The sequence below is a fragment of the Xiphophorus maculatus genome, chromosome 19, assembly GCF_002775205.1.
Source record: "Xiphophorus maculatus strain JP 163 A chromosome 19, X_maculatus-5.0-male, whole genome shotgun sequence".
In the NCBI taxonomy this organism is placed as follows: domain Eukaryota; kingdom Metazoa; phylum Chordata; class Actinopteri; order Cyprinodontiformes; family Poeciliidae; genus Xiphophorus; species Xiphophorus maculatus.
The window spans coordinates 8174260-8191719 of NC_036461.1; the positions used below are offsets into that span (position 1 = coordinate 8174260).

A 17460-nucleotide genomic window follows, 5' to 3' on the forward strand; every position below is an offset into this window, starting at 1 on the left:
ATATTTCAAGTCCCATGCATAGTTTCTCTTTGCATGGTAATTCTTACAACAAATCCTGATGTTGTTTTCTAAGTTTTGTCCCTCTAGTATCTTGTCTTGACTCTCAATTTTCTTTTTTAAACAACATGTTAACCAGTTTAATAGCAGATGCGCTCTAAAACTTTGTATATTTTGCATCCTTTGTTTACAGCTTTTTTTTGCAAACTTTACAACAAAATTAAATGTCTTTTCTTAGTGGTTAAATTATCAGCTAATAAACTGTTCATGATCTACTGCATACGTTTTGTTAGGTCAGTTGTTAACCTAACAAGCAACAACAACTGCACCATTTAATTGATTTTAAATGTGTACTATAGGCAGAAATGTCTGTCCACTAGCCTATATTAATTATTTAGTAATAAGCTGTTGTAGTGACTGGTGGATGGTTATGGTCTTTTCTATAATTTCTTCTCTGAAATTGCAATAGAGGACTGGGGTTTCACAGCACACTATGGTGAAAAGTCAATTTAATGATGTCGATGAAAGGATGTTAGCTGCCATCTTCCAGGTGTGTTCAGTTGGAATCAGAGAGTAATTAGCAGGAAAACTAAGAGTACTTGTTCCATGCAGGTCATCTACATCCTTTCAACAATTGTCAACGTCTAAGCCTATCACACTGCATGCATCCTCACCCCCGTCTGTTGACTGCCTCTTCTGCTGTTGGTTTTGTAGGTTTAAATACTCAACAAGCTGTCGATCTTTTACACAGCATCAATGTTATTCTTATCTCTATAAAAAACACAGAAATAACCCCCGGCATTTATGACATGGAACCATAAAGAAATCGAAAAGCAAACTCTGGTCTACCTAATAACCAGGGTTATTAGGTGTGGTTTGAATGCATAAGTATGTGCCAAGCAAAGTGAATACCATTCCAAAAGCAAAACGTGAATTGTAGGTCAAAGCATTCTGGATAAATAAACCAAAGTTTGAGTACACATTCACACCTCCCTAAATCAACCAAATTTTCTAGGCAAATGAAAAAGAGTATTAACGTGGGCTAAAGAGGGCTGGTGTGAATTTACCCCAATTCTCCTGAAACTTTGGGAACCTGTGGCAGATGTGTGCAAATCCACTCTCAATATCTTGTACATCACATGCCAATGTGTTATAAGTGGGAAAGGAAATGCAATTTTTTCCAACTTGTGGAGAAGATGAGCTATCTTATGCTGAAGATTGCTGTGTATTTTATCCAATTCACTTGTGAAAAAAAATCACAAATGCATTGAACAAAGATACATTTCAAGCATTTTTCATGTACAATATCAATAAATACAAAGTTACACAGAAGCAGCACAGCGGTGTGGTAATTACCAATGTCTCCTTGGAAAAAAAGATCTCCAGTTTGAATCGTAGCCTTGGATTTATTCTGTAGAGTTTGCGTTCTCTCGTGCTCTGGTGTTTGGACTTCCTCTAGCAGTGTTAAAGCATAAATATTAATAATATTCAAAATACCTTGTTTTAGTACATCTAAGTAGCCATCTTGGTGTGTTTCTGTGTTAGCCCTGTGTTGAACTTTAAATTCTCCCTAAGATACATTCTGCCTATCATCGACAGATAACTGTATCCAGTTTTTGGGCCTGAATAAGATGTAAGCTGGTACAGTAAAAATGTCAGAAGAACATTTCTGAATTGCTTGGGTAAAGGTATTGGTCTCTGTAACTCAATTCCATCAGGGTTGATAAAAATGTAAATGCAATAAAGAACCTTGGATTTGATGAAAATGTTTACATTAAACACTTTGGTGAGCACACTTGAGTCTATGAAACACAAAATTCTGCCTTTTTCACATGCAAATGGTAAAAATTGAGTAAAAAATCTTAAAAATAAATTATCTTCTATTCCATTTACATAATTATCCACTGAAATGTTTTAAAATTAAGAGAAACACTGCAATTGCACGTCTGTTTGCAGTCATTTTTATATGTATAAAATGTGAGCATACGCCTAAATGTTGAATTGGGGAGTGGGGAGAAGGTGACTTTAACTGCTGTGTTTTGAGCGTGAAAGTTGATGTAGTGAGTTTGGCTCTCCTCCCCCCTGCTCATCTACAGGGATGCTAATTAAACCATTCAGAGTCGTCAGTTTGGCCACATTTGGATGCTAATAACCCAGTTTGGCCCCTCTCGGTAGCTCTAGGAAGATACCCAATCTGGCCCCTCTTGGTAGAGATAGGAATTTCTCAAAATCCTGGTAGTCCTAGTGTTAAAAGCGTTGCTCCATGCCAAACCCAAAATGCCATATCAGCAGTTGGTCACAACTGAGTGAGCTGGACTTGTGTTGCTTTATCAGGTGGGGCGCTATGTTGTTGCATGGAAAGATAATCATTACCAATCCTCCCTAGAGCTAAAATTGACTGTCTTGTTGATGGGCTGCCCTCGACGCGATCAAACAGCTCTCTGCCCCAGAGGTGTGGGCGAACAGCATAAATCACCAAACTGTGAGAGAAACACAGACTTCAGATAAAGCGAGCATACCACGCTAATGTTCAGATAGGCACCACTGCACGGGTTTATGCTTTACCAAATTTGGGGAGGATTAAGGCAAATCTGGATCTCTGCATCACCCTCGTTGGCTGTGATCCCTCTCCTCCCCCCACCACCACTACAGCCTGATCCAGCTATCACAGAGCCTTAGGGGTAATTAAGCGGCCATGACATCAGGCTGTGAGCACACAAATTCAGACAAGAGGAGATGATGTCATACACTTAACAGCTACTCCTGGCAGAATAAATAGCCCATCCAGAGAGGATTTACTTGTAAGTCCAGGATGCCAATTGCTCTACTTGAGATAAACAGTTTTTCACCTAGTAGTTGCTTTTTACTCTGAGAGAAAACCCTGCTAGTTTGATAGCAATTTGTATATAAATATGGTGCTGGAAACTAGCTTTCTTACTTTCAAGATTTGCATCAGTGTAATAAATGAGTTTGTTTTTTTCTCGTCTGATTATAGAACATAAACTTATTGTGAAATAAGGAAATAGAATTTCATGGAGAATTTCTCAAATTTATACACATAAATAACTACATCTAAAAAAAGTCTAATGATTTGTGTGTAAGAAGTTTGACCAAAATGTAAGTCAAAAATCAGAGGAATATGAGGAAATAAGATTTAATAAAGAACTCAGAACAACTTACAAAAAACAGGGAGGAACAAACAAGAAGCCAAGGATTAAACAGAGCTTAATAAACATGAGGCAAACTGAAAGAGCCAGTGAGGAGCGAGTGAAGGAGAGGTGGTTAAAAACTAAAGTTTGAATGCTGGAACGATGTAACAGGGTGCAATTTTGGACCAGGCAGCCTCTCAATACATATTTTAATTTTGAACTCTCATCACTGTGGATAGTGTTCCTGCATCTTCCATCTTATAATAAACTTGATTTTTCATGGTACATGGATATTTCTTAAATATCCAACTGAATTTTCTATCAGAGGTTGATTGTTTGGTCAGATTAGGTTTCCACTCATCCTACACAAGCATCACAATTGGTTATCTTATGCATAAAGATGGCTAACATTCAACCTTTGGAGTTCCACTGACTTCCATCTTGTTGAAACTGCATGATTTATGCTTAAAAACAAGATAATTTCCTAGAAATCAATAAATGTGATGCCAGAAGCTTGTTGACTGCCACATATATGCAATATTTCACCAAATATCCGTAAATGTTTGAGTCTGAATGTATACACTTGAACCCTGCTTGTCAAATGATTATTTTTAAGATTAATTTATGTTTTCTTTGTTGTGTCATATCATCCCAAAACAGGAGTAGTGGGAATTCATCATTAGAAATTAAAAGACATTAAAATAACAGTCATGAAGAAGTCTGACTGGAACTGCATTTGAATTATAGTGGCACTAAAAGCTCTTCTTTTGGTACCTGTCTCAGAGGGCACCTTAGGTTTTTATTCATTAAAGAACTAATTAAATATGCACATCTATGTTACACATTAGCTATAAAAGGGGTGATACCAAAGGGACAGGCTGTCTAGTGCATGACAAAGCTAATCTTGTCCTCTTGTGTGGCTCAGACGTTTAGTCAGGTAATGAGCCCATCTCTTTTCTAAAATCTCCCTGCAATCAAGGGGCTCTTGGTGTAAACATTCATTTAGTTTTTTTCTCACGTCCTCTTCCCTATCCTGAAATGCTCGAAACTACTGCCTGGTGCTTCAGCCTTGTGAAAACCCAGATTAATCTTGCAATGTGGCTAAAGAAAAAGATAATTGAAGAAAAAAATGTGCAATCCCTTCTTAAAAACAGGAGGAAAAAAAACCCCACAAAGGCTACTACCGGGAGATGCTGGAAAAGATTCTCGCTCCGTTCACTGGAGTTTTCTTATCATTCAGATACAGATTAGCTTTGGCCAAATCTGAGATCTTTTCAGACATTCTGAAAAAAAATCTGTTTCCTCTTTTTTTTGGCAAGCTTCTCTGGCTGTCTGTTGAGTCTTATCGGTCCAAAAAGATCTGTAGCTTTCAAATGACTGCAAGCTCGTTTTCTGCTGCTTGGCAGTTGTAACAGCAGTCTGAAGGCTCTTCTCTTCTGTGTCAGGAGCCCTTTACAGGAAATACACAGACAGCTATAGGCTAAGATTAATGGTCTTTCTATAAATCCTTAGAAATAGATAAACGCATCCCAACAAAACTAGACACCAATAAATGGGATGTCCATTTTGCTGCGCAATATCCGGCCTGGTGTGTTCCAAGCACGTTGGACCAAGCCTTCTGGAAAGGCTCTTTGTTTCAACAAGGTGTTCAGCAAGCCTTTTGTCCCTGCACAGTGTCTGACCTTGCGCACGGAGAATCAAATGGTACATTATTTGTGTGCCGACTGCTGACAGCCCAAGGCTGCTCACACATCTTTGCTGCACCAGTTTCTAGCCAATTAGGTAAGGCCAAATGCATTCATGTAACATCTGTGAATACAATGTGTTGTCACATAAGAAAAAATTCCCAACAAAGACTGGCATTGCCTTCTGCAACTGACTTGTCGTATCTGAATCACTTTGCATTGTCAAGGAGTGCTGCTATCAGAATAAAACAGCAAAACCCTGCAAATAAAATTCCTATTTTTGCCAGCGGGTTGTAAACCTGTTCCGTCACAGTCTGATTTTCAAAGGGGACTGTGGACTGAGGTGGAAAACGGAACATTAGGGTATCCTCCGGAGAATAGCTTGAATAGCAGGGGATCATTAGAAACAAATGGGAAGGAAAGGGCTGTCACTGATAAACGTTGAAGTAGGCAGTGCAAAGGTACAGCTGGGATTAAAAAATGAATTAGGGGGAACGGACATTAAGAGAAAGATGCAGAGGAAACAGAATAAGGCAGCATGAAAGGAAGCAGCAGGGTGTAAAACCAAGTCCTCTCTTCGATCAGTGAGCCTGGCTCTGTGCCAATGAAGCGCTGTCCACGAGGAGGTAAATCATTTTCTGCCTGAGAAGAAAACAGGGGAGAGAAAAAAAATGATTGCTGGGACTATGCCACAGCCAGCTTGGAATTGCTTTATTCCCAGAGATGGGAATCCCCAGTCGGCCAAGAATAAATGGAACAGTTGGTGACAAAAAGTGAAAAAACTCATCAATATTCAAGAAAGTCTGGTTTGGTGCTACAGTATATCAGTGTAAACAGAAATGCAAGCATTGGCAAGTAGCAACAGCTTAGTGTATTTTGTACATATTTGGATGTAAAGTACCCTGGCAACATGATACGGACAACAACCGTATTCACACTACTTTACTTTTACCATGTTAAATTCCCAGGCTTGGATATATTTCTGAACCATTTTATGTCATAGACCAAAACAAAGTAGGACATATGTGTGTACATTTGCATATAATGCTCTCTACTCTGATTCCCCTAAATATAGTGCAATGTAATAGTCACCAACTGAACTAGACTCAATTAGTAAATCTAGTTCAATTGTGTGTTATTTATTCTTGGGATAAATTTGAGTGTTTGCTGAAGGTCTCAGCAAAGTGCTGTGTGTAAGGAATAAACACTGTACATCACCCTACACACCATTTCCAGGTGAGACATGGAGGTGGCAGCATCATGCTGTGGCTAGATGGTAATTATGAGGTGGGAAAACCATGTACACAAATTTGCACTGTGTTGGTCTGTCGCATAAAATCTCTGCAAAATACATTGAGCATTGTGGAGAAATAAGGGCATAGGCTCTGAATGTAGATCTTGAACTGCAAACATATGTTTGCTTTTAAAATCAGAGTTATGAGTCTGTGCTAGAAAGGCAGACTCATTTGTGATGGATAAGAAACTACTATGGTCCACAATCACCTAGAAACAAGGTAATTTTTAAACTTCTTTCCTGAAACTGACTGCATCTCTATACACCCTGCACCCATTGAGCGAGTCACACACTCACTTATCTGTCACATTCCCACACTGAAAAGCCATTAAGACGTCTCGCCAAAAGGGGGCTTAAGCATGGCTTAAGACAAGCACAGGAAGGAAATATGTGGGTATAATTCTATTCACCGTTCACTTTATTGTTCTTTCCAGCATTCAGGATCTCATCTTCCTAATGTGGCCTTAACTGGCCACGAAGGACTGAACAAAGCACTGGGCTTTGACTTGGCAGGACCTTTTGTATGTCAATGAGACAAGCTTACAAATTTAGGATCTATAGAGGAAAAGAACCAAAGGGTATTTGCAACAGGAGACAGAAGTGTGAATGAAGATTTGCAGCAACAGACTACCTGCAGCACTAAAATACTCAGCTGTTGCCTCAATTTTTTTTTCCGGCAGTTGAAAGTGAAAATTTTGGAGGCAAGTATGCTTTTCAGCTGATAGGTGACACGTGATGATGAAGACATGCTCCTGCCATCTTCACAGACGGCAGTCTCCCCACCTCTGGCATGTTGATGAAGATTAACAGCTGCTTTCATCTCTCCGTTTTTTTTTTGCATTTTCTCCGTACTCCTGAGACATTGCTCCTGGTATTCTGCTGTACACTCCTCTCCACGGCTGCGGGGAGGTTGGAACAGCTTCACATCCTTCACACACATGTTGAACTCTAGTTTACCCATCATCCCACCCACATCTTCCCTCAGAAACCTCCCTAGAACCTCAGGCGGTTTTACTCAGGGCACACAAAAAATGTCTTGGCACTCACCTCAAGTCATCACAAGCTGAATGATGTTTCCTGTCTTGAAACAACATCAACTGGAATCAGGATATTGCAGACAAAAGACTAGAGAGGGTGATTCACATGAGACAATTCTTCAATCAAATATATTGTTCTTTAATTTAATTCATAACACAACTTAAGACTTTGATGAGCATGGGATTGACAGGCAAAGGGGTAAAAGTCAGCTTACTTCTGCTCCACTTCCCCGCTTCATTAATCACTTTCTACCAGCGGAAGACACCTAGCGATTATTTATTTGCACTTCTCCGCACAGAGGCTATCACAACAAACAGGCCCACAGGCAGCTAAGAACATTTGGGGGTGATTAATCAGCACACTGACAGGACAGACAGAACAAGTTGGGGGAGGGGATTTTCAACACGTGCTCTTAATCTTTTATCTATATTCCAGCCAACAGGCAACCCAATGAAAACTAGACAGAGGTTCAATCCAAATGAACTGTACAGTTGTGCTGATAGCCATGATAGTAGGTGCAGGTGTGCTGCATGAAAAAAGATGGGTCTAGATAAAAGATGGTAATAAGTATTTGGGCGTCAGGGTTCAATAAATGCAAGGTGGAATCAATGGAAAAGAGTGTTACGAGATTCTCATGGTGTGATAACCTCAAAGCCAACAGAAAAAATACATCAAGATTTCAAGCATATATTTGTGCAAAATTTGAGGATTGTGATTGGAAGCTCTTAAAATTAGAATATAATGTTATGTTATGGTGTCCATATTTATGTGGAAGACTGCTGTCTTGGCAGCCTACTTGCCACAAGGAGAGAAGGCCACATGAGGTCATTGCTATTATACAAGCATGCGTAATTCCAGAGTATGTTAACAGAAAAATAAGTGGAAGGCAAAAGTGTAGTGGAAACATCTCCACAAAACACAAATAACAGCAGCCTTGAAAGAATATGTAAGTAAACTCTACGTACTTCAAAAGCCACCATACACATGAGCTACAAACTGTGTGATCCGTATGTTCGGTTACTCCTGAACTAAGACAGCATCTTACCAGAGCTAAATTTTAAAAAAGCAGCCACTATTGCACAACGGTCCAAATTCAACAAGTATTATGTAATGTACAAGTAAAATCTGACTTTCTCTTAGTATTAAAGTCTGGAGGAAAAGTTCAGAGGCACAACTTCTACGTTGTTTGAGATCCAGTGTGAAGTTTTTCCAGTCACTGGTGATTTAACCCATGTTATCCGTGGGTCCACTATGGTTTATCAAGTCCAAATGATGCAGTCCAACAGGACTTTTTACCTGCCCATGCTATATCTGCTTTAATCATCATGGTATCACTGTGATTGATACCTGAACCTCATTGAGAATACATGGAGCATTTTCAACAGGATACTGAGAGGTACTGTAGCAAACAATACAGATGTTAAAGGCCACTAATAAAAGAAACCTGGGCTTCTTTAACACCTGAAACAGTAACTCTTTAAAACCTCTGTCTATCTTGGTACAGGTTAGTGGCCCAGGCCTAATGTAATCCTCATCTTGAAGAAATGTGTTTGCAGATGTCTCATTCAAATCAAAAGGTTCATCCGCTATCACATACCCGTAAAGCCAACAAGCACACACAGGGAGCCACAACTGGTGTATGTGCAGAAAGAGATTTTTAAAAAAACCTTGCAGCTGGTTCTCACATACAAGGTCATGAACTGATTACAGGGTATAATCCTTTCTGTTCAAGACAATGCATGTGGTGACACAAACATCAGGGATAATTTAATTGTAGCTTTTAATTTTATGGCAAGATGTTGAAACATTGAGAGACACAAAAATACATTTTTGCATTTCCCTTCTAAAATGTGCAAAGTGGTGGATATACGCAATGCAATTTGCATTAGTCACTATGGTTCCTCTCTGTCTGTACCTCAATTTGTATTAATTACATTAATTTAGAGAGAGGTCAAAGGTTAATTTGTACATTCCCAGATAATAATATTATGTCAACACAACAATGTGTGTTGCAGCAGCCTCATTAGTCCAATAATTTCTTAGTTTGAGTCCCCCACAGTTGCCCGTTTCAACCCTTCTGCAGCAACACCAGCAATAGATGGAGATTAAAAAAGCAGCAATCACAATTAAACGGTCTGGCTTTGGAGGATGATGAGACAAAAGCTACATCACCTGTCCTAACAATCGCCAATCCACAGTGGTAATCATAGTGCCTGACTATCAAAAGACCAGCCAACCAGTTAACTCAGCAGAATAAGGTCCTGCAAATGTGCATCTCTAGAAAAATAAAGGACATGTGTTTGGGGAAATCAACTTGCAACTGGTGATTAGGCAGATATTAGTTGTTCCTATTGAAAGGAAGGGCATGGCACAGCTGAGTACTTAGGAACAGCGATGCCTGAGACGCCCCAGCAGGAGACACCTTTGTTTATCCAGATTGTAGCACATAAAGGCAGCTCACAAGAGATCATGAGTCTCTTTTCCACAACTGCCCACAATAAGGTCATAAACTTCAACAGCACACTTCATCTGCCAGTCTTTCTTTTTTCACTCTTACACTGTCTGAGCCACAACGTGAAAGCAACTACTCCTAATGACAGAGATAATAGACTCCATTTGCATGACACCTTTCACTGAGGGGCACTAAAGAGGTTTCGATGGCATCCTTGAGCCCCCACAGTCATGACACATAATATCCATTCCATGGGATGGGAGTAAGAGAAATACTCATGATAACTAAACGCTAATGTACTGATCATGAAGCCCCGTGGGTAGCCATCAGGGCTGTTATCCAGTTAGACAGGGAATGTTCGACGTGGGCAGGCAAACTGAGCCGAAAGGGATTGATGTTCAGGGCACGGCCTCTCCTGCCCACATGAAACTAATTGCACACAATTTAGCCTTTTTTACTGTTGTCACCACAGTCCTGACTGACAAAGGCAGCTCTGTGTCAAGTGACATACCTACAATAGATTGAGTTATGTTGATGCCTGGAATCGGATAAAAACTCAATTGAAAACTAAAGTATCTTATACAAGATCGGTTTACCATCAGTTGATGTACTGTACCTAAATTCTGCCACATTATGCTGACAACCACATTTTTTGTCTGGAGATGGGTGTTTGTGAACATTTTTTAGCTATTTTTAGTATTAGTGATCCAATTAAAAAATGAACAAAGAAGAAACACAGAACGCAAAAGTTCAGGTTGCATGGGAGACCAAGCCTTTCAGCAGATAACAGGAAGGCTGAATGGAGTGCAGCAAAGCTGTTTTGTTTTATCGTTTTTAGGTTCCAGTCTTATAGAAACATGGTGTTTGTGGAAATATTGCCATATTTTAGGATATCTTAAGAGTTCAGATAAGTATTTACATTCTCATGCACACAAAGACAGCTGGTTTATTTATGCTAGCTACACTAACCTTGCTACTTGCTAATAAGATGCTAAGCTCAAAATCATCACCATCTTTTAGCTGATCATGGCAGGAAGGTAAAAATCAATTGTTTGATCCTTTTTTTTAAATTGCTTAAAGAGAAATCAGAATCATAAAAGTCATTGGTAGCCTAATGAAGCTGGTGACTGGATATGGCCACAACACTCTGATCAGTGCATCTCTAATCTCAATAGATAATAAATCTCTGCCACTAATTTCTGTTTGTGAAATGAAACTGTCAGGTTTAGACAGCAGTGCTTTCCCTGCTCCCCACAGGGCTCAACACATGTGGACCCAGGGTGAGTGCAAAGGCTTGTGTCAGCACTTCAGCTCTTTGTTTGTCATCCCCACATTCACTGACCGCTTCAGGCAATGTGAGTGGGCCAGACACACTTCCTGACTCAGGGGATTTACTTAGTGGAACAAGGGAACTGGGACAAAATATCCCTCTGTTATCAACGTGATAAAACTTCCGCTATTCTTCCTTTCCAATTTCTGTAGCTTTTCATAATGTCAGGGAAGAGTGATTCTGACCTGCCAGTCATAACAGAACCCAACCCCAGAGGCTGCGAGCGCCGCATCACCAGGATGCACACTTTTGAAAGAAGTCTTTTAAATCAAACACGCTCAATAGAAATTTCCAACTAAATCACATTTCTAAAACAAACTATCCTCAACCTGTTGTCAATCAACACAAATCCTGAGAGTTTCAGCTGCCTTTCCTGTAAACTGAACACAGAATTCATATCAAAATCTCTCATGAAATATTCAACATGCACTTCTCTGCTGTGTACAATTTATACAGGTATGCCCCAAGCCTAACGTGATCTTTTCCATCCAAAGGCTCAATACTGTAAACAGGGTTCTAGAGATTTCTCATGATAACATTCAATTATTTCAAAGACTCAGATTTTCAAAGCAAAGCACAAATAGAGATGGATGGATGGTAAAAGTTTAGACTTTAAATAAAAAAAATCTGGAAATGCAAATATTTCTGCCCACTCTTCAAAAACCTTGCTGAAATATCGTGACTAAATTTTAGTTGTTTCCATGTTCTTGACTCTGTGTAAAGACTTTATCTGTATCCGTCGTTAGAAACATTGACGTCTTCAGACTTACAGTACAGTATGATTTTGAATCAGCGATGCAACTTTTTGCTGCATGCAGGTGAATGAAAAAGTGCAGATCTCTTAGGCTGCAAGGCCGAGCTCAACCTTTATCAACACCTCAGCCTTGACGAAACCCGACAAGTCTTGGATGAATTCACACCTGGCATTTTCTGCAGGTTCCAACCTTTTTGCTGCCTCAGCTGGTGCAGCTAATGTTAGCTGCCGCACAGAAGGAACCATTAGTCCCATCAGCCTGATTATGACAGGAAAAAAACCAGCTGGTGTTTTATCCACCAGCAAACAAAGACAAATACCAGCTCAACCATCCCTCCTCCCTCTCAATACTTCTGATGAGCCACTTGCCGCCGTGGGCATGTGTTGCTCAGATTCAACAGATTGATATGAGTCAATTCTCATTTGTCAGTCTCCAGAGGTACAAACAGTATTAACATCTTCTGCCCCATTGTGGCCGTTTCCTAAAAAAAACAGAGCCCAGATTTCTGCTGTATGTAATACAGCTACATACCATACAGTGTGCTTACACTCCCTCTCTTGGTGGAGGAATCCATCTCGCCACAGCTTGACAACAAAACTATTAGCCCCTCACCTCGAGGGAGCACACAGTCCAACTCCAGCAGCACAAAACTGCACATTCCACAGAGCAAAAAAAAAGAAAAAAAAGAGTGACACACAAAGAAAGATAGATCGGGAGAGAGAGGAAAGAGAGAGAAAAACAGCTCACAAGGCAGATTCAAGCCAACAAACACACACAGGAAGGCTCTAACACATCCAGGTGAGCTCAGTCTTCACTGTGTACAACATAACTTACTTGACTCCCATGGCAGTGAATCCAATATTCTTCTCCACAGACGCAGACCTCCCTTTCCTGACGCTTTCAGAGAGGAGCATCAGTCTAAGCTCGACTTCTGAATGACAGCATTTATAAGCACATTCATCCCAGGCAGTGACTGGCCTGCTCTGAGTCTGTATCCCCTGGCTATGTGGGCCAGACCAACTGCGCTCAGCAGACCCCTGTGCTCCCTGTAATCTATTCTGTCTGTTTGTCACCGCCAAAGATCCCTCCTGTCAATCACGGCGCAACAATCCAAACACAGTCATGCCCTGCTTTGTCTGTCCCTAGAGTCACTGCATAGATCCCTCCCTTGTTAGAGAATAAAACCACTGCATTTCCTGAAGCTCCAGATGTTTGTATGTTCCCAGGCTTACACTATGTCTGACCTCAGTGTGTCTGTCTGCCTGCAAGGTGGTCGGCCTAAGTGGAGGGCATTTCCTGTTCCAGTAGGAGCCACAGCTCAACCACCATGCACAATCTGGCAAAGATCAGTCTCTAGGTGCGTTTCCATTGACCATAAAATTGCGCAAATTGAAATTACCAAAAAAAAAAAACACAGTTAATGGAAACAGGCCAGTATGAAAAACCCGTGGTTTTTGACAAAAAGCTTTTGCGTTAGGATGAAGTGATTTTTCAGCCATATCGAAATTGGTGTATTTCACAAAACGGGTATTTCACATTACGGCAGTTTGTAATGCGCCAGGAACTGGCCTCTTTGGAGAATGAGCAGCTGGCTGCACAAGCGATCTCACAGCTCAGTTCATCAATTGTATTTATCATTCAAAAGTGTTGAATCCATTGCTCTTATAAATTGCCAACTACAATTTCTCCAAAATGCCACATAGATAAGTAGCTCCTGCCACATATGAGAAGCTTGTCGCTCCAACGCCGGCATAAGGACGCCGACATCTCCTCTGTTTGTTGTAGTCTGACCTTTCTCTGAGGTCAGACTGCCATTATAAGGTGGGCATTCAACTCCCTGCAGGTTGGGTCCTACATATTCCTTCTGGCCTGACATCATCTTGGAGAGTGTCACTGGGGTGCCGTTACTGCCACCATCCAACCTCAGATAAGCGGAAGACAATGGGTGGATAGATGGACTGATGCACATTGTGTTTGCATCATTGCCCCCTTTAAAAACAAACAGGATGAACTCTGTTGACTTCATTTCCAACTCCTAAGCTCACATGAATAGACAATAGACTTTAGTAAGTAATCCAACATGTGTTTTTCAGGCACTTGTGACCCTGCAGTGCCTCCATTTTCCAACGTGTGGGACTCATTGATGAGATGCGCGTCCCTCCCCCCCCGGCAAAATTACAGTTCACTGGACGTGAGTGGGCTATTGCAACTTCCTAATTCCCCACTCCACTTCTGAAAGAAAAATTTGTCACATTTTACTCCCACGAGCAAGTCACATGTTTCTATGGTTACTCCAAGCAGCCTGGGGGATGAAGGGCAGAGTGCGTTGCTGACACAAAGCCAGTGTCTTGTGCGTGCAAGGCTAAATGGACCTGCTGCCACAATTACAGGAGGATTTCTGCACAATCACAGTCATTACTACACAAACACTCACCTGGGCAGCAGCTGCAAAACAGCAATGGGTGACCATAAAACCACTTCCTCCTGATGCTCCCCCCAGGGTCGCATTCCAGCAAACAGCTGTTCGCCCTGCGTCTGCAGCAACCCACCTGCCTTTAGTGTGCCACCTTAATCTCAGTGGCCCTCTGAGTCATTTTATTCTTTACCACTTTATGTCATCAGAGTAAGTAAATCAACCATCTCTAGGGTTGGATCATGGCAAGGAAACAGAGTGATAAATGGACTCACCACGTCCTCCAAAAACCCATAAACAAGGGAGTATCAATAAACCATGAAAACGGTCTAATCCTGCTGTGTAGATCTGAGCCTGCTGATCTAACTGGGCTGCAAATTGAGTAGTGGACCCCCCGAGGCGCCGTGCACCCAAAAATCCCACGAGCCCAGCTTGTACCAAACCCAGCGTCACAATCAGCAGGTGTTGATGGGACAGAGATATGGGTGGAGGAACCTGCGAAGCAGCAGTTAGCTCCACCATTTCATCCCTGCTGAGAGCTCCCCCTGTTTTCATTACACAACACTGTGTCAATACACTAATCATATGCTCCGTCACAAGGCAATCAGTGGTTAACGTGCAACTCAGCCGAACACTGGCTCTAAATTCATTATGCCCTCCCCACCTCTGTAACACACACAATGAGATGCGGACACACGCTCCACCCAGTCAGAGCTTGACCGCGGACTCATCCCATCTTCCTGTGACTTTATAGTTAGAATAATTGCCAACTGGCCATGATTGACCCAGAGGTAATCCTCGCTTCAGAGTATATTTTCTGTGTTTATGAATAAAAGGAAGACAAAGGAGAGGAGTGACAATTGTTACAAAAAAATTTAAAATATTCATTAATGTATGAAGCATGAAGACAGAGGAGCACAGCAGACAGGTCAGGGTTAGCTTGTTAGCTTATACCTTTTGCTATGATCAGCACTTTACTGGAAAATCGCAAAAAGATCAGAGCTACATATTTCAATAACTGATATTAGCACTTTAAACATCTGCTGTCTTGCTAAACAGAAGCTCAGAATTTAAATTTTCAAAATTGATAAATATCAGAAAAGCCAACTAATTTGGCTTAATTAATGAAATGAAAAAAAATGTCACGCTGCAATTGTTTATATTTTTCTGATCTTTACCAGAAAGACTCCTGTTGAAAAACGAATCTAATATTCTTTTTGCATCAGAATTGAGTTTAACATTTGAGTATTGTGACATTTCTACTAAGTGGTGGCAGTATCATGCTGTGGAGATTACAGTTCTCCAAAAGAACTGTAATTGCAGAAAGATATTTCCTTACAGGGACTGAATGCAAATTCATGCCACACTTTCAAAAAAATTTGTTATAAAATACTTTGTAAACCATCAATTTCCCCTTACTTCACATTTTCTCTCTTAGCATTTATCAGTCACATAAAATATCAATAAAATACACTAAAGGTTGTGGTTGCAATGTAACAAAATGTGGAAAATGTGGAAAGGCACCATATTTATTTTATCCAAACATTAAATTAATAAGTCCGGAAAACATCACAATTGATTAAAGAATCAATTTTAAAATAATTAAGTAATTTGTCTAATCAAGTCACCCAGAAGCAGAAATGATTAATTGGAGGTAAACAATCACGCTTCCCAACATGAATCTGATCTCTTGCTGATTTTTGCACAGTTTGTGCATAGTTTGTGCAAAAATCAGCAAGAGATCACATTTTGTTTCTTAAAATGTTTTTCTACTGAGAGGAAATCTTAAATGAAACAAATTAGGTGCAATTTAAATTAGGTCATTTTGAAAGAAAACTCGTTGAAATGTTGATAAGGCTCATACAGTATTTCTGTCAGAGGTTAAACTGGAGCAGGTAGGCTCAGACTTATTGAGATCTAATTGAAATTACATTTTTGAGAAGAGACGGTGTTGCTAAATGTCAGACAAGAGTCTAAAGAGGCGTCTGTACTCCGCTGGGGTACAAACTGCTCTATGCTTATTCTGCTCCTACCGTATATGCTGGGCTTTCAGCATTTACACATGCATGTCACTAATTGAATCTTCAGAGAACAAAAGACGAATACTAATCACATACAAATTTTCAATCAGCCCGAAAATATGATGGACAATTATTTTATTCAATTTTACTCCTTAAAAGGGGGTACAGAAGAAGAAAAACACTGTTGATTGATGCGTTTGTTTTTCACTTTTTGGGCCTTACGTTTCAATCAGCAATTACAGAGAGAGAACAGCTGCAGAGGGTCAGGAAGCGAGTGTGTTTCAAATCAAGCGAAAAACATCTCTTCTACCTTTTCTTTATCTGCAGATTGTGATGTTGTTTAAGTCTGACCCTGATGATTGTATTTTTGCGGGCCAAGTCAAACACAGAGCTGTTGGCAACAGATTTTCTTTGGGACGAGATGAAAGGTGAACGCCTCTGTCCGATCAGCACCAGTTACGAGGGAAAAAACATGCCTTCGGATTAGACGGCGAGCTGTGAGCTCATGTCCAAAGAAAACATAAAATTTAATAAATCAAAATCAGAAATTAACCCTGCAGCTCCTGATTACATCCATTGCAAGTAGTAGGATGCATGTTGAGTTATGGATTTGGGTTGTCCCCTCAGTGAAAGGTACGCCCTTATGGTTGCACTGATATACTCTGGCGCTGTGAAAACTGGGAAGATAAAGCCCATTTGGACACCTCAGAGAAACGCTTTCCTCCAAACTGATCCCCTGTGGGCTTCCTGTCACACACCACAGGTCCCCTCGCTGCTTCCTTAAACCTCCTGTGGAGCAGGGTTTCAATGCCTCTACACATCGCTCTCAAGCCAGCTTTCTTCTCTCATCAATATTCATCACACTATAGCTCTCTTTAGAGAAAAGAGGCAGGCGATGTATGCACTGAGTGGACTGCCAAAACTAGGGGAGGGCAATATAGACATAAAGTTTTATCATAATACTTTGTGGTATTGTGAAAATATTTATTACTTCTATTTTAGGTAACTGTGACTGAACAGCACAGCAGTCACAGCTACACAAACGCAGATGCTGCCCATTTGTAATATGCTTCTTTAGTGATTTGTATCACTAAGCTGCACAAAATGACTGCATTTAATCATATTTTCAAATTTGTCAATATTTATTTTTGCTGTCATTGAACAAACAAAGAAAATAGTAAAATTAACAATCCAGATAGACAAAAAAGACAGCATCATTCATTTTTAAACATCATTAATTGGAATTTATAATGAAATTGATAGGTCAAAATTCTTATCATTACCAGAACTATTAATGATATTCCACCACAGAGAGGACGGATGGCT

The 17460-nt window shown here is 40.4% G+C and overlaps 1 protein-coding gene across 2 annotated transcripts in view; it reads right to left on the reverse strand.

The window, feature by feature from the left end:
• The window catches only part of LOC102224400 (kinesin-like protein KIF26A), an 83923-nt gene that overhangs the window by 25458 nt on the left and 41005 nt on the right, over positions 1–17460 (reverse strand). The gene's annotated exons all lie outside the window — the stretch shown is intronic.